General features: G+C 40.8%; 1 long non-coding RNA gene across 1 annotated transcript in view; it reads left to right on the top strand.

The window, feature by feature from the left end:
• Nucleotides 1–22,169, top strand: part of LOC128315234 (uncharacterized) — a 597,865-nt gene that overhangs the window by 52,098 nt on the left and 523,598 nt on the right. The window contains exon 3 of the long non-coding RNA XR_008297800.1: nt 20,616–20,661. This is a non-coding gene — a long non-coding RNA (uncharacterized LOC128315234). The remainder of the gene's footprint in view (nt 1–20,615; nt 20,662–22,169) is intronic.

Below are 22,169 nucleotides of genomic sequence, written 5' to 3'. Positions count from 1 at the left end.
ATAAGTCCCATGTAGCGGTATAGCTAGCACTAGATTAGCCTACAGTCTATGTGCTGGACTAGTTGAGCCCTCTTTTACTTTCTCACCACTGAACTCTGGCTGCATGTGGGTTAAACACTGAACTGGTCGGAGAAGCACACTAGAATATGTTATATGTTGCCTCCAAAATACAGAGACCCACCAAGTGGTGAAAATTGCTCTTGGTTATGGTTGGTGCAAAGTATATGGAATTATCTTTCATTTTGGGGAGAATGTCCCAGTATGATCCAGAATATTGGGTCTGGGAGATAATGGGAAAATAATCTGAGTAAAGTTCTTCACAATTAATAAAATGTGGGGCTATGCAGCATATAATATGGGGGCTGGGAGCAGGCATGGAAGAAACTTTCAAAAATATATCAAGATATGATTACTGGGGTCTTCATTTAAAAAGGACATCATATGACTTTTGTGCCATTCTTTGCTCATGATAAAACACTGTCACATCTTTAAAAAAATTCTTTTAATGCTTATTTATTTTTGAGAGAGAGAAAGAGAGCAAGCACAAGTGGGGGATGGGCACAGAGAGAGGGGGACAGAAGATCCAAAGTAGGCTCTGTGCTGACAGCAGTGAGGCTGATGTGGGGCTCGAACTCAAGAACTGTGAGATCATGACCTGAGTCGAAGTTGGACCCTTAACTCACTAAGCCACACAAGTACCCCAACACTGTCACACCTTTTAAGAATTATATGGAAGATACATGAATTAATAATGGAAAACAGACTCTGTAAGTGGTGCAAGGTCATTGCTGTTTACTTCAGTTCTTATAATAGATATGTAAAATAGTCAGGCTAAGGTGCATTCCCGTTGTGCAGATAAAGATAGTGAGGTTTTCTGTAATCAGGTAACTTGTCTGAGTTCTCACAGCTGATCTACAACAGAGTTTCAAATCAAAACCAGCTATATGGATTGGTATACTGAAATAAGAGATATGATTAGGAGATGTACCTATGTTTACATAATTGAAATCTTAATTTACCTATTTTTGTTCAGTTTTTCTTTCTTCTTTTTCTCCTTTCCAATTCCTATCACAAGGGGAATAGAAGAGACTTTTTAAGACTGAGAAAGAATGGTAGTCTTCAGGCTCTTCTTCACATAGCAGAGATCCATACCCAGATTCCTTGCCGGATCCTGGGAAGAGCTTGGAGGGGAATGGCTATGTGGTATAGCTGGAGAGCCTGAACGTTAGGCTCTGGGCCTTTCAGCTCTAGCAAAGAGTTGTGTGCCAAACTTTCACAGAATCAGCATGTTTTCTGAACTGAAGGGACTCTGAGTATTCGGACAATGGACACACGGGTGGTGATTGGTATGGGTTGAAGACAAGAGGGCTTGGTTCAAGTGATGTGATCTAGGTAAGTTCCCAGGGGCTTTTGTACAACATGTACAACATGCTCAGTAAGATGAAGTCTTATACTGAGATGTATTTTGATTTTGGAACAAAATGAAGTATTGTGACATGTCCCATGAAGTTTGTTTGTGGAGTAAAAGTCACACCTCCTACTTGTGTATTTGTTTTGGGGCACAGAAGCGAAAAACAGGGCAGTGGTGATGATAGGACTGTGGCCCTTGGTATTAGAGAGCATGAGAATTTGCTTTCTATCTCCAAGGTCTTGAAGGGAAAAGAATGGCCTTATGTGCACCTTAATATCACCGTCAACCCAATACGTTTTCAGTTTATTATTGGCATGTGTCAGCGGCTGATTCACTTAGCTGTTTGGAAGAGAGTGCTAATGAGGCCAAGGTCAGGGCTCTCATTTCCATACAGTGAAATACACTTAGTGAGCTAGAACTTCAGCTCTAGTCACCACAGATTAAATCCCTAACCCTCACCCACTGCCTTACAAATATGTGTGCTGGGTTATGGGAGGCCAGTGAGAGGGTGTGAATGAGTCAGCACTCAAAGTCTTGCCATCTCCAAGGGCAGAAACTCAATGTCCTGTAGATATCCCTGTAATCTATGTGAGTGCTTATAAAGGAGAGAACATGCTGCTTCCATCTGAACTAATTCACAAAAAAGAAATATATCAAACCAAATTCCTCTAGTTTCTGAATAGAATCTGATATGGCAAAAGGCTCTATCATTAGTTGGCTTAGTGCCATGTCTCAGCTGCACTAAACATTTTACTCAGAATATGTTTTTATTGTGATGTAATTTACAAAAATGATACAGATTTTAAGAAGCATGTTTAAAATCCTGCAGAATAAAGGTGAGGATTCTAAGACTACATTTTAAATAAAAATTCTGAAAAGGAAACCATAATTAGAACATTGTGCAATGTTGCTAAGATTTTTTTTTCTATTATTGTAATACAATTTATATACAATGCACTGGTCTTCGGGGTTTGGTTCAATGAATTTTGATAGTTGTATGTAGCCATGTAATCACTCAATATAAGATATAAAACATTTCCATCATTCCAGAAAGTACCCTTTGCTCTTTGCCAGTAAGTTTCTCCTCTACCCTCCCAGGCAACCACTATTTTATCACAAGGGATTATTTTTGCCTTTTCTTGAACTTTATATAGATGTGATCAATCAGTATGTACTTTTTTGTGTCTGGCATTTTTCAGTCAATGTATTTGAGGTTCATGCCTGTTGCTACATTGCATCTGAAGCTTATTCCTTTTTATTTTGGTATGAAGTTACTACAATTTGCTTGTCCATAATCCTATTGGTAGGTATTTGGGTTGTTTCTTGTTTTCAACCTTTATGGTTAAGGCTGCTATACACATTTTCTTAAAATTATTAAAATTTATGTTTAAATTATCATTTTTCAGGCTAAATCTCTGAGAACAGTAACTCCTACAAACTCTTTCCTGGTTCTTTCATTTTGCTTTGATTTTCTGCAATTGTTACCACGATTAAGGAGCTTTAAAAAGTCACATTTTCCCAAGTGACTGCTAAGTTATAGGGACAGTATTGAGAAAGACCAAAAGACATGTTCCTTGCATCCAAGTATACATCAACTTCCTGAGCCATGCCAGTTAAATCCAAACAAATATAGTTTTGCATTCCACTTTTCAACACCCCTTCTGTTTGTCAGTAATTCGTTATTTGTGGTTTATTCAATAAGAATTCATCAAGCTCCTACTATATGTTTGTTGGGCCTGTGCTGGTCTCTGCATACATAACAGCAAGGGTTACCTTTGGATGAGAACCAGGGTGATCCTCGGTGTGCCTGGTGCATAGAGGAAACTAAACACGTATTTTTCACGTTGGCCTGAATACAAATAAACAGATACAGTAGAAGTATGGAGAGAGGTTGTGGAAACATCAAGATTTATAAATATATGTTCCTGTTTTTGCCTAGAGCCTACTTGATCATATTGTTCTAATGACACTTTCTTTGTTCAGCTGTAATCTGTCTAATTATGGTTTCCTTCTCCATTTCAAGAGCAGAACAGAGACTGTTCCCTATTGATCTTGGTATCTCAGTCCATGGCCTGGCTCTCAGAAGGGAGTGACTAACTGTTTAGGTTTGAAAAAAAAATTATGGAGCCAAAGGGACATCTTAGATGGGCCTTGGAGAGGATATTGGGGGTGTTGGTGAGTGGTGGGGGGATGGTATTTTAAATAAAGAAACAGTTTGATCTGTGAAGATCCTTTGGGTACTAATTGTTTTCTTTCTTGAGGATGTTCCCATTTAATATTCCTGAATCACCATCATGATTTTGAATCCCTTTTAGCAATTCAGTTTTTAATTAACTTTTTAAAAGCCCTTACTACATACACATCTACATAGCAAAATGGTTATGAGCTAGGATTTTTTTTTTTTCAACGTTTTTATTTATTTTTGGGACAGAGAGAGACAGAGCATGAACGGGGGAGGGACAGAGAGAGAGGGAGACACAGAATCAGAAACAGGCTCCAGGCTCTGAGCCATCAGCCCAGAGCCTGACACGGGGCTCGAACTCACGGACCGCGAGATCGTGACCTGGCTGAAGTCGGACGCTTAACCGATTGCACCACCCAGGCGCCCCGGATTTTTTTTTTTTTTACAAAAGATTATGTTCTTGTCATTTCTTTAAACAGTTATTCTGTTGAATGCCTTACGTATAAAAGAAGAATATGACAAAAACAAAATAGTTGCCTAGCATTTCAACAAAGACCTTTATCCTGAATAGAAAGAATAAAGGGAATTGTTATTATTATGATTTTTAGCCATTCCAGGTAGAAGAATGGTCTATTCTTCAAATAATTTAAAAAATTAAATAGTTTATTCTTCGTAATTGATAATCAAATCCAGCCAATTTAATTTATTGTTGAAGAATATGCATCTCATTGGTTTAAAGAGACTATTATTAACAAAGAAATTGGAATCTCTGTACTTCACATTTATCATACAAGTGGAAACTGTACATAAGGATTCATGAAGAGTATTTTAGCATACTTTTTTTTTTCCCTTTATGCTTACAGGCTTTGAGTAAATTGCATAGGAAACTTCTCTGATTGAATGTTGGAGGTCATCTTTTGGTAAGCATGGCACACAGTGAGCCCAGGCATTATGAATTCTAAGATGTAAATTACAGGAGCTTTGAAGATAGGAATGATTCTCCTAGACAATGCATTGCACAAAGGAGCAGAGTGAAAATGTCATCATTTATGTTTTATTTTGGACAGGATCATCTCCTTAATTCTTTCCTTTCCTACTTTGCTTTAGCAGATTTTGACATAAAAGAAATCTCATATTCTTTGTAGATAAAATGTGAAAGTCTAATATTTTTGAATTCAGAATAAAACTTTCTATGCCTTTAATAAGATCTTAAAGCATTTAAGAAGCATTAATTAAGCTTTATAAAGCAACTGTAAGATGATTTGATCATTCAAAAACATAGTCATAAAGTCTGTGCAAACTTTCAATTACTAGATGTCCCAGTGGAGAAAAAGCACAGATAACACAAACCACAGATAATACCCAAACGCTTTCTACTCAATGAACAATGGCAAAGATACTTTTAAAAATGCAGCTAATCCAAAATCATATATATTTGATCTTAGAATGCATTATATAATTTTTTTTTCATAAAACCATATGAAAATATACTACCATAATTGTGCTTTACATAAATGGAATCTATAATGAATTTGGTCTCCTTGTATATATGATGATTACTGGAAGAAAAAAATACCTATGTATCACAAGTGGTCCAGAGATGTATGTTTTTGCCTATCTACAATCTGCAAAGTGAAATCACCTACATGAAGTTGCATTTCATGTTACTTTAGAGATGGGAGAGCTCTCCTCTTAGATAAACTACACCAGTGTGAGCACCACTCATTTGATAGGCAAAAAATGAGGTCAATATAGTGATACATGACTTGCTAGGATTAATTAATAACATTATTTTTTATAATAGAGGAGAGAGAGAGAGAAAGAGAAAGAGGGAGAGAGGAACCTAAATTTTCCACAATCGGAGTGTATTTGAGCAAATTATGGCCTATCAACCTCCTATCATTCAACTACCATTAAAACGTTACAACTAGGTAGCAAGAGCCCCCACAGAGATGCCCCTTCTTCTGGGCTTGGCCCTTCTCTATTTCCCATATCTGAGTTGGGTGCCCCTCTTGGATTCTGCCTTTAAGACTAAACATACCTATCTTATCTGTACGCTTCACTGTATTATCCCTGAAAGCTTCTGTGCTCTTTGAAAGCTGAGACCATGGCAACCTTGCTTATCATTTCATCTCGAGAAATTACCCAAGCAGTTGACCCGTGATTATCATTCACTAAACACTAATTTCAGTTGAATACAATGTTATTAATACAAACAAGGAAAATCCAGAAAAAAATGTATTCACAGCTACAAACACAGTCACATATTCTCAGGCTCTCTTCCTTTCTATACCCACTGCCTTCCATATTTAGCCCTGACTCTTTCCTAGCTGGTTCCTTTGCTTGTTATTCAAGAACCAGAGCAGATGACTTAGAGTGGCAAGATGCTGGGCTGTCACAGGTAATTTACAAAGTGTACATGGCATCTAGAAGTGGTAGCTTTGACAGAGAAACAACTTTTTGATAACAGCCTAAAAAATAAAACACTAAACTTTCAGCTTTCAAAAAAGAATCAACAAATATGCTCAACAGACACTATTACCCCACAGCTGAGCCTCACCTCAAACCTAAGCAAATCAAACCTCTTCAGTGACCTCTTGGCAGTGACACAGGTGACAAAGTGGTCAAGCTGGGGACCAGGTTTTGTGATCCTTACAACAGTGTCTTCTGAGTGTCACCTTGTGTTAGTCAGCTCAGGCTGCCATAACAAAGTGCCGTAGACTGGGTGGCTTACACAATGGGCATTAATTTCTCACAGTTCTGGAGACTGGAAAATCCAAGATTAAGGTGCTACCAGATTCAGTGCCTGGTGAGGGCCCACTTCCTGATTTGCAGACAGAAGCCTTCTCACTGTGTCCTCACATGGTGGGGAAGGGTGCTGGGGGGAGGGACAGAAAGAGACAGATGCTCTGGTCTGGTCTCTTCCTCTTATAAGAGCACCAACACCATTATGAGAGCTCCACCCTCATGACCTCACATAAACCTAATTAATTCCCAAGGTGCATCTCCAAATACCCATCACACTGGGGAGTTAGGGCTTCAACATATGAACTTGGGAGGAACACAAACATTCAGTCCATAGCACCCATGCCATCTTAAAGGGGGATTAGAGAGGAGGGACCTACTAAGCACCAAGCCTGTGCTGCCTCAGGATTCTCCTTTCCATAGGCAGATATGTTCCATTTCCACAAATATAGGACTAGTTTTGCTTTTAAATTTTTTTTTTTCAACGTTTATTTATTTTTGGGACAGAAAGAGACAGAGCATGAACGGGGGAGGGGCAGAGAGAGAGGGAGACACAGAATCGGAAACAGGCTCCAGGCTCTGAGCCATCAGCCCAGAGCCTGATGCGGGGCTCGAACTCACGGACCGCGAGATCGTGACCTGGCTGAAGTCGGACGCTTAACCGACTGCACCACCCAGGCGCCCCTAGTTTTGCTTTTAAAATTTATCTTTGAAAAAGAAGGAAATGTTCCCATATATTAGGGCCATTGCCAAGAGCCCAAGTGTCAGAATCTTATAACTAAGTCCTGATGAGGTCATTGTGGTCCAGTGGAGCTGAGTGGGGTGTAACAGTTATGGGGCAGCATTTGGGGGGAGGTGGCCCACCACATGTTTTAGGAAGAGGTCTAGTTCTAGAGCAAGAATTCCTCAGAAGTGGGAAGAACCCAGGAACGGAGACATCAAGGGTGGGCAATATGAAAATGTCCAGGAAGCCAGGCAGTTGGCATCTGGAGTATTTTATTTTTGAGAGAGACAGAGCGTGAGCAGGGGAGAGACAGCAAGATAGGGAGACAGAATCCGAAGCAGGGTCCAGGGTCTGAGCTGTCAGCACAGTGCCTAACATGGGGCTTGAACTCACGAATGTGAGATCATGACCTGAGCCGAAGTCAGTTGCTTAACCAACTGAGCCACTCTGGTGCCCTGCCATCTGGAGTATTTATCTTCAGATCTAGGGTCCTCTGCCTCCTGACTGAGGCTGTAGGCTCTTAGAACACCCTGACTTTTTCTTTCCCAGCATTTACCACCAGTTGTAATTATATGCCTCTTTGTGTGATTTTATTTTATTTTTTGGTCCTGCTTCCCCTTTGGCAAACACCATGCATTTTTGTCTTGTTTTATCATTGCTCCTTTATCCTCAGGCTTAGCACAGTGTTTGGCACATAATAAGCATGCATATAGATATTTCTTGACTGGATGAGTGGATTAATTTGAGTTCATTGCAGGCATTCCCAGAAGGGCTGAGTTAACAGGTAAAGTAGTCACCCAGAGCTTCATCGATGGAAAAGGCAAAAATCACAGTTATCAAATGAAGATGGGTTGAGGCCAGAAAAGTAAGTCATAGATGCCGAGAGTCAGAATCCAGGGCCAAGGTTGTTTGTCTCTCCTGCCTAGGGTAATATGAGGTCCTGGGGCTTTGGATTAGGACTGAGCATATGTGCCCACAGGTGTTCTCAGCAGTGTGGAGAGGTCTTGGGGCCATGTTGTCTGACGCAATGCAGGGCTGACACAATGTGTTTTGAACATATTTGATTCAATTCATCTTTCTCTGCTCTGATGGCTATTATAGATATCTCTCAGAATTGAGTACACACAAGACTCTTTTTCTCCCCTTCTCTACCTGAATTCTTTGATCCAGCTTGAATTATGATATCTATAGTCAAGGAAATACCAGCAATTATCTGAAAACATACCATCACCACCTTCATCCCTCCTTCTCCAAACATCTATAGCATTCTTTTGGCCTGCTACACACACACACACACTCACTCACTCACTCACTCACTCACTCACTAGTAAAAACCTACATAGACCCTGTGCATAGACCCTGAAGCATATTGGGAAGGCAATTCTCAGGGTCCTTCCCTCTTCCTTGAGCACGCCTTCCTAAAAGAGAGGCTTCTGTTCCCACCATAGAAAGTGGGGGAGAGAGGCCTATTAGGATTTCTTTGCAATTCCCCTGTGACCCTATCCCCTAGACCCTCACCGTGCTCTGGCACTTGGCTATGGCACTAACCTTTCTCATTCACAGGAAGGCCAGCACCATCTCCCAATCAAGTTGTCTCTCCAATAAACCACACTGCTTAGGGCTCACCCTTGTGTGATACAACTGTGGTGGGGCTAATAATAGAAACCACAGATCCTGCCTGCCAATCCTGCATTCTAACCTCTAATCCATTTGTAGCAAGGACAAATGTTTTCAGGAAAATAAAACAACGCTGTAGAGAAACAGTGGCATGACTGATCCTATCGTTGGGTCTTCCCCACAAAAGCCTAGAAATAGGGGCTGGATTCCCCCCTCCATACCATACTTGGTATGGTACCATACTTGGTTACCGTATACTATCTGGTTTCGAGCTTCCTCTAATTGCTAATGCAGACTGAGTTACACAAGCCGTGAAAAAAAATGAAAAGAGAACACAGGCAGGAGGGGGAAGGAGACCTAAGGTGCCATCACTGTTGCAAGTTACTTAACGATGGGAATGTGTCTTTTGTGTTTCAGTACAATGCAAATAGCCTTATAGAAGTTCAATATTAGATGAATAGGATGCTCACGTTTGTCCGATGGAAAGTTGGCTAAGTGGGCAAATTCCTTAATCTGGTGCCTCAATTTGAGGGCCCGAGGCAGCCTGCTCAGTGAAAAGTATCCTCAGAAAACCTAAGTGGGAGTCCCAGCTTGCCACTCGTATCTGGTTCAAAGGGGCAAACCATTTCATCTCCCAAGCCTTGGAGCTCTTAGCTCTAAAACAGCATGAAAGTTGCAGCCCTGTTTGCTGCACAGAACTGTTTTGAGGCTCAGTGAGAGAGAATGTCTAGGAAATGCTGTATCAACTGTAAATCTATCTGTAACTATGGGGAATTATTATCACTGGACACAAATCCATTTATTGTTCCTGATTGGCTGTACACATAATTCAAATTCCCCAGAAAATAGCTCAGCCTTCATTTCCAGCTGTGTGGTATGCAGCTTCTAAACATTTCTACTGAAACCTTGCCTCTTAAAACCTTTAGTCTTGGGGGTCTGCAGAGAGCTCAGTTAACTATTCCATTCCCAGGCAGCTGTGGGGCAGGAATTGCTGATTCGATGCATGTTTTAACCAGCTCAGCCCTTCTGCCTCTTGGCCACTCAAGTGTTTTCACAAAGATGCAGACTAGAGTGAAATCAAACACAAACTTTGGTGAGATGAGTTCTAGGAGGAATCTGGTTTAACAAATGAGATATGTAAACAGGACTCAGGAAGCTGTGGCTACAGACTTCTCTTACAAAGCTTTAACTTGTTCAGTTTTGAAACGCCATGTTTGCTTTTCTGTGTGCTGTCAGTGAAATAACAATGTACATTGAGATTTCTCAGCTGGCAGGGTGGTAACATTTAAAATATTATTCCTGTTCAGTATCATTTTGGAATTTTGAAATGAAACAACCATTGATGAAACATTAATGAAATGACCTCATGCTGTTGGGGAGGGTGAGTGTATTTTCAGCCTGAGTTTTGGGGTGGTTCAGCCTTCTTTAATTAAGTGCATGACAATAGATTTATTATTGAAAAAATAAAGAAAGAGGTCAGACAAAATCAGCAAATTATTATTGGAAGACAGTCATTTATTCTTTTTTTTTTTAGGAAACAATTTAATAGTTTTTGTATGTCTTTCTAATATTTTTATACAAATATAAACAAACACAAATGCATACTCATATTTTCCCCCTTTACTTTACAAAGGTAAGTCACCCACTCTATTATGTCAGAAATCTTATACTTGTGTTTCCATAATAATAAAACATAGCTATAAGAGGGTAGATGTTTTAGGGCTCTGCTCTTGCTTGCCAGTAATGTATAAATGTGAGAGTCCTACAGGTTACAGATGTGTGCCTTGATATAGTCGTCATGATAGCTACCAAACAGAACACGCTTGCCTTCACTCTGGTCTGCAGTGAAAATAAAATCAGAAGAGAAAGAAGATATGAAGTGGAACAATGTGGTTGGGAAATTCCCACGCCTTTACCCTTAAAAAAAAAGAAAGAAAGAAAGAAAGAAACTCTCTTGTAAGTGAGGCCAAAGAGAGTATTAAATGCATACAGTATGAGTCAAAGAAAATAGTATTAACATTTATTCATCAAAGTGGATCGTTGGTGTTGGCTGCATATGTGAAATTTCAGGGGCTGTGCTGTCAGTGCATTTGTATCAAACCATACGTGTCTGAGTTTTAATTGCTTAAGTGCCCAGTTTCTAAGTGTTTTTTTTTTCTTTTTCTTTTATTTTTGGCCCTTGAGTAAGTATCCAAAGAACAGATTTGTTAACAAAGAATAAGACTAGACAATAGATGAGGAAAAATAAGAAAAGTCTTCCGTGATTCAAGAGAAGATTAAAAAAATTTTTAAGTCTTTTCTTTTCCTAAGCAGATTAATTGAGAAGTATGAACCAAGAAAAATTACAACATCATGCTTTGGCCAGCTTGTCTCAGATAATAGCTTGTGTGACCAATGCAAGTCATGGGGGAGGGGAAATTCAGAGAGCAATGCGGAACTTCTCTGTCATCTCGGGGTTTCACAATACACACAGGAAACATTTGTAGTTGGCCCTTCGTTAGCCCAGAAGATTAGCTAATCCCTTGTTTCACCATAAAATGCCTTTTAAACACAAGGTCCTGAACTGTAAGCAGTGTGGGGGACTCACAGTCCTCTTGGATTACAGTTGAGAGATGCTTTACTTTGTTCATGTTCACTTGGGCAATCCGGAAACTGGGGTGGTTCTGGGAGATATGCTGGGTTGACATGAGCCCCTCTGTAGCCCACCAATGGAGCAAGCTGATTCCCATGTCCAGCATGCCCTGGAAATTCTACAACAGTGTTCTTAGAGTAGTATCAGATTCCTGAAGCCAAGAGATGGATTAACTGTCCAGGTGCCCCAGCCAAATTCCAACTCATCTTGTCTACACAACCTTTATGTCTGTATAATGGAGCTGCGACCTGGTGTGCACAAAGATAAGTGGCTACATTTTACCATGGTGGTTTCTAAGCTTACCTTTACTACTGGCCTGCTTTCCCATTTGTAGGTTTCCCACTGGCCCTTTTTTTCTAGACATAGTCATTGATTTCTAAAATGCTTGTGGAAAGTGTTGAGATGATAATTCTTTTAATGTGTATAAAGAATTCATCACAGGTTTATTGTGCCGCAGGAGGCTTTAGAGATTATCTAGTCCAATGGTCCAATGCCTTTTATTTTACAGATAAAGACATGAGAAACCCAGAGAGGTTGTGTCTTGCTCAAGGTCACTCAGCTAGTCGGCCCCAGTAGATTTGCAGTGTGGGCACATGGGTAATTCTTAAGCTATTCCATAGGTCCTATGTTTTCACAACTCCTCACTGAGCAAAGGCTCTAACTAAGAGCAGTTTTGTCACACATTCTACATCCGGGACTTTTCACCTCTGAGGTGTTGTGGGGATACCACCAAGAATGCCATGGGCCTGAGATCAGCTTGGAGGGTCAGCTGCTCACAGAGTTTCCTGTGCGCTAAGGCATTATGACAGCTGGGGAGTATCTATCACATTTGTCTTTCTGCATAGCTCCCATTGCTAAGTTGGATTTAGCTAGATTCCAGATTGCAAATATGGCCAAATTCATGTTGCTTTACCCATCTTGCAGCACAAGTTTCCCTCTCTCTACGTAAAATACGAACAGAAAATAAGTAAGAGGAACAATTAGCGTAAAGGGAAAGTTGTTCTGTTTTTGATAGGAAAATGATGAAAGACAGATAAAATTTATACACAAAAATAAATATTATAAAGTCTTTGTTCAGTGTCTGGAGAAGGGTGTCAACTTTGGCTCTGAGTTTCTTAGTTGCCTTAGCAAAGTGGGACAGATGAGCTATTTTAAGATTCTGAATATTGATAAGATTAAAAAAATCAATTCAAGAGAGGCATGGCTTTTACTCACACTAAGACCAGAGAGAAATTTTCCCCCTTAATAACATCCTCTGGGTGGATATAACAGTGAGTTTCATGCAGCTGCTTCTCACTATATTCCTCAGCTCAAGCCGTACAGAACTAACGTAAATCAGAAAACATGTTTCCAGGATATCGCCTGTAAGAACAAATAATGGATCTAAATACACACCGCACTGTTTAGAAATCAGTAGATGACATGTCCTTCAGGAAATCTTCTGTATCTACTGTTCCTTAAAACTGCTTTTAAAAGTAATTGCTGGGAGGCAGAGAAAGAAGGCATTCAATAGTGAGTCCGGTGAAAATTCCCCTTCCCGAGGCAAAAGCTACTAATGTTCCACAGTATCCAGGCTCTCCGCCTCTTCACGGGTCACACTAGAAGATTTCCCAGCCACCTTTGCGGTTAGGTGTGACCACGTGACTGAGCGTGGGCCAATGAAATGTGAGCGCCCTTTCCCTAGCCTCTGTCTCTTTCCCCTTAGTCCGTGTCAGAGTTCTTAAGGAGAGGAAGTGCACGGCATGGGGTTTGGCGTGTGGCGAGCACAGGATTAATGTGAATTGTTAGCGTTGCTATTCTCTAGAAATCTATGCTTGTATGGGTGGCTTGCATGGGGAAGGCCCACGGCAGGCCACGCAGCGTCCCTGCAAAGCTGGCTGAATTTCTAGCAGTAAAGCCATTCAGGGTGGCCAGGCTGTCCTTCCCGCCACTGCACCTTCTTTCCCTTTCCTTGTCGATCCAAGCAGCAGTCCATTCAGCCTTCAGACTCTGACCCAGGCTGCCACAATCTAGGACTGTTCCATCCATCTGAAACTTTTCAATAACTCTCATACAGTCCTTCTGGAAAAAGATGCTGAAGTAACACCAATGACAATAATTCCTGATAGCAAGTACAGGCTTTTGAGTATATGATGTTCTGTTTTGTTTTGTTTGTCCCTCTGATGATTCTATCAGTGCATTTTTTGATGTGAGAAAGTCTTAACGATATTCCTTGCTAAGACATGTTTCTGGAAAGATGATTACACAAAAATAAACATTTTTGTATTGAAACAGGAAATAACTCAGTTTCTGAAGAACGGTGTACCACGTAAATCTTTCTTTAGGAACGTAGTATCTTTTTTCTTTGCTCCTGACCAGAAATATAAACATAGCTAGAGTCTTGGCTAATAATAACACCACGATGTATACAGACCTGGCCTTCTCACCAGCTTGCTGAGTTATTTGTGTCAGCAAGGATTTTATCGTAAGTACATTTCTTTTCGTGCTATCACATGATGCGCCATTGAGTTTCCCATCATACAAACTTTCTAATCTCATTTATAGTCACAGAAGTTGAATATAGATAATCAACATTTAAGTACATTACAATCGGTAAAGTAATCCAGATACGGCTAGAGTGGAAGCAGTGTGGAGCATTGCAGGGGCTCCAGCCTGGGGGACCTGCTTTTAGTCACCTATTAATGAGTCCTGTGACTTCCTTTGGCTCCTTGATTTCTCATGACCCACTTTCAATATGTGCAAATTCAGTTTGTTTCTCTCAATATCGCTCCAATCCTCATACAGTAGAGCATCCTCATTTTCTAAATATTTCAACTTAATTTGTGATATAGTCTTCAGTCATGGTGCAGGACGGACCAGGGCCACATACAGGACTGCTGTAGCTTTTTTTATGAGCCTAAAAAATGTGTACGGGGAGACCTGCCAGTTTCCTTGTTCTTCAACCTCTTCAGTTCTACCAAATCCTCCCAGAACAATAAGTTATACTGGAGGTGACCTGGGCTGACTTCTAACCATGCCATTCCTTTGCCTTCCCTTCCTCCCTTCCTTCCTTCCTTCCTTCCTTCCTTCCTTCCTTCCTTCCTTCCTTCCTTCCTTCTTTCCTTCCTTCCTTCCTTCCTTTATTCATTCATTCATTTTTACATTTTAATTTCTGTAGCAGTAAAGGAAACTTCTTTTCTGAGGGGATCTGTTAGGCAAGTAGTGAGCTGACCAAGTGGCTAAATAAAACTGTGAAACCTGACTTTGCTTGAGCGCCCCACTGTTTCCTTACATCTATTTGGCATTTACTTATTTGGTTCATCTGACTGCTTGACAATTGACTTATTAATAGCTATCCCTTGTTACAGGAATCCTCTTCATCAAGTGTTCTGTGAGTGGAATTGGAAAGAAGGGAGCACTTGCAAATGGATTTAGAGAATTGTAGGTACAGTTTGCAAGATGATAACAAACAGAAGAATGCAAATTGAAAAAGAAGGGGGTGATTTAGATAGTTGGGTTTCTTTGACTCAAAGATGAGGCTTTACCAAGGAAAGTGGAAGGACGGAGTTGTGTTTCCTGTCCGAGAGGTGGCTGAATAGCGTAGTCAGTGTACCATCTGAGAGGATGTTTCATAACAGGAGAAGGACTGCAAAGCATGCAAGACCCAACTTGCCCAGATCGTATGTGATCCCCCTGGACTCGAATCCAGGTCTATCCAAACCTTAGGTGTACCTTGGCTCCCAGCAAGTTTGATTCTTGCAGTGTGACTCAGTGTGATATGCCATTTGCTAATTTTATTATTTTGGGGGAATAGGAAGTGAACTAATAGCCGAATGCTAAATAAAGCTGGACTCCCTGCCTTTTCAGTTCAGTGTGTAGTGTGCTGAGGAAGCAACCAAACAGCAGGGGGTTGATATGCGAATGTTCTTGTACTCTAGGTTTTGATGCTGCTGTTGTTATTGTGGTTGTCCTTATTTCTGTTATGCCATCAATGGTGGCAGCTACCAGCGGTCATTGGATAGGCCTTGGCCTGCTCTCTAGGGCTGCTGCTTTGCCCAGTGACTGTACCTTTCCTGTTAGCATGCTGATCATACTTGGAAATTATGAGTCAGTGAAATGTAGCCGTGAGCAGTGAGGATGGGTAGATTACGAGGGCAAGTGCAGCCAAGACTTCCTGTACCAGCTCAGGGTCATTATCTTTGGGAGAAGATAGGGACTCACTGCGGCAGTAGGAATGCCAGAACTCACCTGGCATTTGCTGTGTACAAAATGGATTTAGGGAGAGTAAAGGGGAGCAAATTAAAAAGGTAACAGAATTAAATCTTATTTTGCAGACTTTAGGGTGGAGCTTTGAGAGCCATGTTATCGTTTCACTATTATTGACACCTTCAATTTGTTATTAGTTGGAGAGACTCATTAACTGTTCCCATTTGTCTGCCCTCATTCAACTCCTAGCAAGTGCAGCTACAGTCCTATTTAGAATAATAGAGTAAGATTGGTAACATTACTGATTTAACAGGAAATTAGACGACTTACATTCACAGAGCTTAGGTAATTGATACCAACAGCACTTTTCTTGTAATTTATGCACTATGATTGATTTCATTCCCTAGCTGGTCCTAAAAGAATCTCTGAAGCATATTCATATTCAGCCATCAGATTACTGTGCAAAGGAATTAAATGAGTATTACCCTGCTTGCTATCTATTCCAGAGCTGGCAAAAAGTTTCTAAGTGGTTTGGAGCTCAGAAGTCAGTCTAAAATTATAATGCTATTATGAAAGAGTTCAGCCTCAGAGCATTTCTTTGTAAGTGACAGCTCTGAATTTATATGAAGAAACCTTACTGACAACAAGGACACCATTACAGATGGGTCAATTACTTACTCTTTTAAGAGTATTTTTATAAACTCTATGTAAATGTGTATTCCCTGAAATACCCTAAAAAACATTCACTCACCTATAATAGTGTTGTTATAAATGACCCATTTCCAGATGTTAATTTGTATTTGCATCTGGTATTTGCATCATAATATATGACCTTGCTTCCTGCTTCTCTACACCCCTCCCCAGTGTAATTAACAACCTTAGTACAGGAGGTTTGATACATAAGGAATAAACACTAAATCCTTGTGTTCTACCCCAGAAATTTCATGAAACAGTGGCAAAGAAGACACAATAAACCTACAGTGTTCAAGTAAATCATTATTATCATATTTGGGCTATTTCTTTAGCAGAGCAGGCATGGGCAGGGTCTACTTGCCTACTCCTATGGCTTCATTTGCCACATCTCCTTGTATGACTTGTGTTCAATCATGTGGAACAGTCCCCAGTCCCTCAGGCTCGTCACCCTGTTTCAGGCACCTGGGCTGCTGTGCTGGCTCTTTTTCCTCCCTGGCATGTCCTTCTTCTGCTTCTTCACCTGGTAATGACTGCTTGTCCTTCAAAACTCAGTGAAAGGGTCACTGCCTCCAAATCCCTCTGTGATTCCACAGTCTCACTCAAGTCTTCCTCTCTGCGTTCCCTTAGCAGCCCATGATGGAGCATGTCCTAACCTTTGTCACACACTATTATTAATGTGATTTATGTGTTTATCACCCCATCAGACTGTAAGTTCCTTGAGGGCAGAGATCACTGGTTAATTAACTGTGAATTGCAGCATCTATAACAATACTTGACACAGAATGGTGGTTGATTAAGTGTTTCCCAAATGATTTGTGAGTGTAGAATGTGGCTCTTTGAAAGGCCAAGTTGATGTGATGCCATCATTTTCAAGTTAAATGTAAAATTCAATCCTATACATTTTTGTCCTCAAAACACAGACACACAAGCGCACGTGTATGATGAGCACTGGGTGCTCATTAGTGAGCATTTCTAGAGTCAAAGGGGTTAAAAATCTCTAAGAAACTACCTCAGCATGCTCAGTGTATCTCAGGTGAGAGTGGAGTCATAGTCAGAGGTCTTGGATTCCCACGATTGCAGGGACCGCAGGAATATCCTGGGCTTACGATTTCGTGCTGTAAAGACTAGGAAACAGGTGGCATGGAGGTCTAGAGATGTCTGAACGATAGAATGAGCGCCCTCAACCTCACAGAGGGATTGGCTTGCTCAACAGCATCTTACCCATTCTCATTTAAAAACCCTCACTGCTTGTTGAGGCTAGAAAGCTAAAAAGTACATTTCTTAGTCCCTTACAGCTATGCTTCCACCAATGAGAAAAACTCCAGTGGGACTTTAATTTGGAGGTGAGACATGCAGGTTTGTGGTGGAGACCACCTGGCTCTGGAGTCGGCAGCTGGGCTCTGAATTCCTGACCCGATGGGGGTCTCCCAATTTGGCGGCTTCTGCGCCAGTGCAAATAGGCTTCCTTCCCTGGGGCAGAGGCAGTTGTTCCAGGGTCTGGGAGTTGTGCCTGGGAGATATCAGCCTGGAGCAATGTTTTTCAAATGGTAGGCATGCCTCAGAGATCTTGTAGGTTCTGTTCCAGATAACTGCAATAAACTGAATATTGGAATATCACAATAAAGTGAGTCAAATGCACTTTTTGGTGTCCCCACCCATATAAAAGGGATGTTTACACTATATTGTAGTCTGTTAAGGTAGTTTAAAATGTACTTTAATTAAAAAATACTTTATTGCCAAAAATGCTACCACGATCTGAGCTTTCAGCAAGTCATGATCTTTTTGCTGGTGGAGGGTCTCGCCTTCACCTTGCTGGCTGCTGACTGATCAGGGTGGTGGTTGCTGAAAGTTGGGGTGGCTGTGACAATTTCTTAAAAGAAGGTAACAATGAAATTTGCCACATCAATGGACTCTTCCTTTTACAAACAATTTCTCTGTAGCAAGTGATGCTGTTTGATAGCATTTTACCCACGGGAGAACTTCTTTCAGAATAGAAATCAATCCTCTCAAACCCTGATGCTATTTTTTTTATCAACTAATTTTATGTAATATTCTAAATGCTTCGTTGTCATTTCTACAATCTTCATAGCATCTTTACCAGGAGTAGTTTCCATCTCAAGAAACCACTTCCTTTGCTCATCCCTAAGAAGCAGCTCCTCATCTGTTCAAGGTTTCTCATGAGATTGTAGCAATTCAGTCCCATCTTCAGATTTCACTTCCAATTCTAGTTCTTTTGCTGTTTTCACCACATTGGCAGTTACTTCCTCTACTGAAGTCTTGGACCCTTTAGAGTCATCCAGAAAGGTTGAAATCAACATCTTCCAAGCTCCTCTTGATGCTGATATTTTGAACTCTTCCCACGGATCACAAATGTTCTTAATAGCTTGTAGAATGGTGAATCCTTTCCAGAAGGTTTTTAATTTATTCTGCCCAGATCCATCAGAGGAATCACTATCCATGGAAACCATAGCCTTATGAAATGTATTTCTTAAATAACAAGATTTGAAAGTCTAAATCTTCTTGATGGGCTATAGGAAGGATGTGTCAGCAGACTTGAAAACAACATTAATCTCATGGTACCTCTCCATCAGAGCTCTCAGGTGACCAGGTGTATTGTCAATGAGTAGTAATATTTTGAAAGAAACCCTTTTTTTCTGAGCAGAAGTTCTCAATAGTGGGCTTAAAATATTCAGATGTGTTGTCATCCAGGATTTGTTGTTCCATTTACAGAGCAGAGATAGAGTAGATTCAGCATAGTTCTTAAGGGCCCTAGGATCTTTGAAATGGTCAATGAACATTGGTTTCAACTTCAAGTCACCAGCTGCATTAGCCCCTAACAAGAGAATCAGCCTGTCCTTTGATGCTCTGAAGCCAGGCATTGACTTCACTCTAGCTATGAAAGCTGGATGGCATCTTCTTCCAGTAGAAGGGTGTTTCCTATGCATTGAAAATCTGTTGTTTAGTGTAGCCACCTTCATGAATTATCTCAGATCTTCTGGATAACTTGCTGCTGCTTGTACACTAGCACTTGCTGCTTCACCTTCCATTTTTGTGTTATGAAGATGGCTTCTTTCCATCAGCCTCATGAACCAGCCTCTGCTAGCTTCAAACTTTTCTTCTGCTTCTTCCTTACCTGTCTCAATCTTCATAGACTTGAGGAGAGTTAGGGCCTTGCTCTGGATTAGGCTGTAGCTAAAGGGAATGTTGTAGCTGGTTTGATCTTCTATCCAGACCACTCAAACTTTCTCTGTGTCAGCAATAAGGCCGTTTCTGTTATCATTCTTGTGTTCACTGGAGTAGCACTTTTAATTTCCTTCAAGAACTTTTCCTTAGTGTTCACAATAGCTACGTGTTTGGTGCCAGAGGCCTAGCTTTTGGCCTGTCTCGGCTTTTGACATGCCTTTCTCACTAAGCTGAATCATTTCTAGCTTTTGATTTAAAGTGAGAGACGTGTGACTCTTCCTTTCACTTGAACACTTAGAGGCCAGTGTAGGGTTGTTAGTTGGCCTTACTTCAATATTGTTGTGTCTCAGGGAATAGGGAGGTCTGAAGAGAAGGAAAGTGAGGGGGCAGTAGCTGGCCCATGGAGAGATCAGAGCCACACAACTTTCACTAAGTTTGCCCTCTTATATGGGCATGGTTTGTGACACCACAAAACAATTACAATAGTACCATCAAAAACCACTGATCACAGATCACCACAACAAATATAATAATAATGAAAAAGTTTGAAGTATTGTGAGGATTACCAAAATGTGACACAGAGACCCAAAGTGAGCAAATGCAGTTGGGAAAAAGGCACCGATAAACTTGCTCCGTGCAGAGTTGCCACAAACCTTCAGGTTGTGAAAAATGAAATATCTGCAAAGCTTAAGAAACCAAAGTGCAGTAAAATTAGGTATGCCTGTATAGGAAATGAAACATATTTAGTTGATTTAGTTTAAAAAGAAAGAAAGAAAGAAAGAAAGAAAGAAAGAAAGAAAGAGGGAGAAAGAAAGAAAGAAAGAAAGAAAGAAAGAAAGAAAGAAAGAAGACAGAATAGAATAAATGGGACAATCACATTGTCCCTGGTAGAAGTTATTAGTTTTAGGGAACTTGTAGTTTAGTTTTGCATGTGTGCATGTACATACATTTATGTATGTGTATTCTGAGTCACAATGTAAAAGGTATTTCTAGCTATGAGTTTCAGTCACAGAAGTTCAAGAACATCTGGCCTAGAGCCTTACCTCTAGCATTTTCAATAATCTTCTTAATCCCTTCCTGTTTAAACCATCCAGGAGTCCTTTTTTATCTGTAGAACATCTGTTATGATGCCCATCAGGCACCATAAAGGTATATAGATTTTCTTTTTTTAAGTTGTTAGTTGCAGAGAGGGGTACATGGCATTTTATTTCAACTGACAGCTTTCTCCTATATTTTTTTCCAGGTACTTCCCTATATGTTCTTTAATAAGGACAAGATAGAAGTATAAGGTATGAGTGTATGTTGGGGGGTTCCCAACTTTCTTCTGGTCCTATAGCATGTTCTGGGAACCACTAGGGGGAATTTGTGCTTGAGCCATTCTCACAAACTCCTTGGGCTTCCTGCACACAACTCAGAAGGGGCTATGCCCAGAAGCAGCTCAGCTCCAGGCCTCCTCAGAGAAACTGACCTGGGGTAACCATAAAGGTAACAGGTATTGGGTGAAGTTGTCCTGCAAAATATTGTTAAGATGATAAGGAAGCAGAGTAAAGATATGATAGCAATCTGTGAAAAAAGTAAAATCCTGTGAAGATTAAGATAGGGACAGGTTTCAACACTCTCTTAATTACTGCTCTGGGCAAAAAGTCAGCTGCTGGTCCAGGATAAAAACATTAGGTACCCCAACAATTATTTTTTCTTAATCAACTTCATGCTTCCTTTTTGGCAGCCTGCTGCTCAGAGTCCTTCCTGACTGGGGAGTCTGGTTGTCTCTGCAGAGGGGAACTAGAGCGCTGGTGGACAGAGGCAAAATAGATTTCCTCTGCCTCCTCACACTGTTTGTATTTAATACTGTATACAAATATTACCTATTCAAAATCAAACAGCCTCGATCCCTATTCCCAGCTGATGACCTCGTCTTTTACTTCAGGGACAAAACTGAACAGTCAAAAGTCTTCCCGCAGATTCCCGCAGTCAACAAGTGCCTAAAACGGTGCCTGAAATGTAGCAGCCAACTCCCTACATGTATGCTGAATGACAGCCAGGCATGTTGCAGCCCAGAGGCTTGTGTCCTCAGCCTGACTTGTGAGTCTTCCTATCCGGTTGCCACAAGCTGCCTTGACTTTGCTGCACTGGGACACCCTCCCCCACTCCAGACATCTGCATCCTGACCATTCTTCAATATGGCGCCTTTCTTTCCTATCTAACTCCTCAGTCACGTCTTCTCCTCTTAACACCTAGATATTAGGTAGGGCCTATAGTGACATCGATGAAATGAGTGAGAGTTGTAACTTTGTTTCATGCCAGGTGGCAACTCCCTCAACACTTCCACCGTGCCCTATGCAGAGCAGACACTCAGTAAATACCTTTTGACTGGCTGAGGACATCTTTATACATTCATGTAAAATTCAGTGACTGGGAATTCTGTGGGAGAAGTGGGGCCTCCCCTCCCCCAGCCACCCTCCTGGAAATCCAAACTCCTTAAATGAAATTTAAGAGAGCCTCAGGCTCACTCTCCTTATTTCTGCCAAGTGTTAATTATGTGTGGAATCTAAGGGGACTTCCATGTATGGATTACAAGGGATATTATGAGGGGACCTTAAGAAAGACAGCTGTGCAGCAGGAAGACATTCTTTTCTAAACTTTCAAAGACCTACAGTTCTCTAATTTGTTTTTGGGAGAAAGACTTTTTTCTCTCCAACGTTTCCTTTGTGCTTATTGAAAAAGGAGAGATTATTTCCAAGAAAACCGCTTTGTCTGATTAGCTCTTTGCATTATCAGGATTCAAAAACATAATGGA

This window comes from Acinonyx jubatus, chromosome C2 (genome assembly GCF_027475565.1).
Source record: "Acinonyx jubatus isolate Ajub_Pintada_27869175 chromosome C2, VMU_Ajub_asm_v1.0, whole genome shotgun sequence".
NCBI classification, from domain to species: Eukaryota; Metazoa; Chordata; class Mammalia; order Carnivora; family Felidae; genus Acinonyx; species Acinonyx jubatus.
This window is presented reverse-complemented; position numbering and strand designations above follow the sequence as displayed.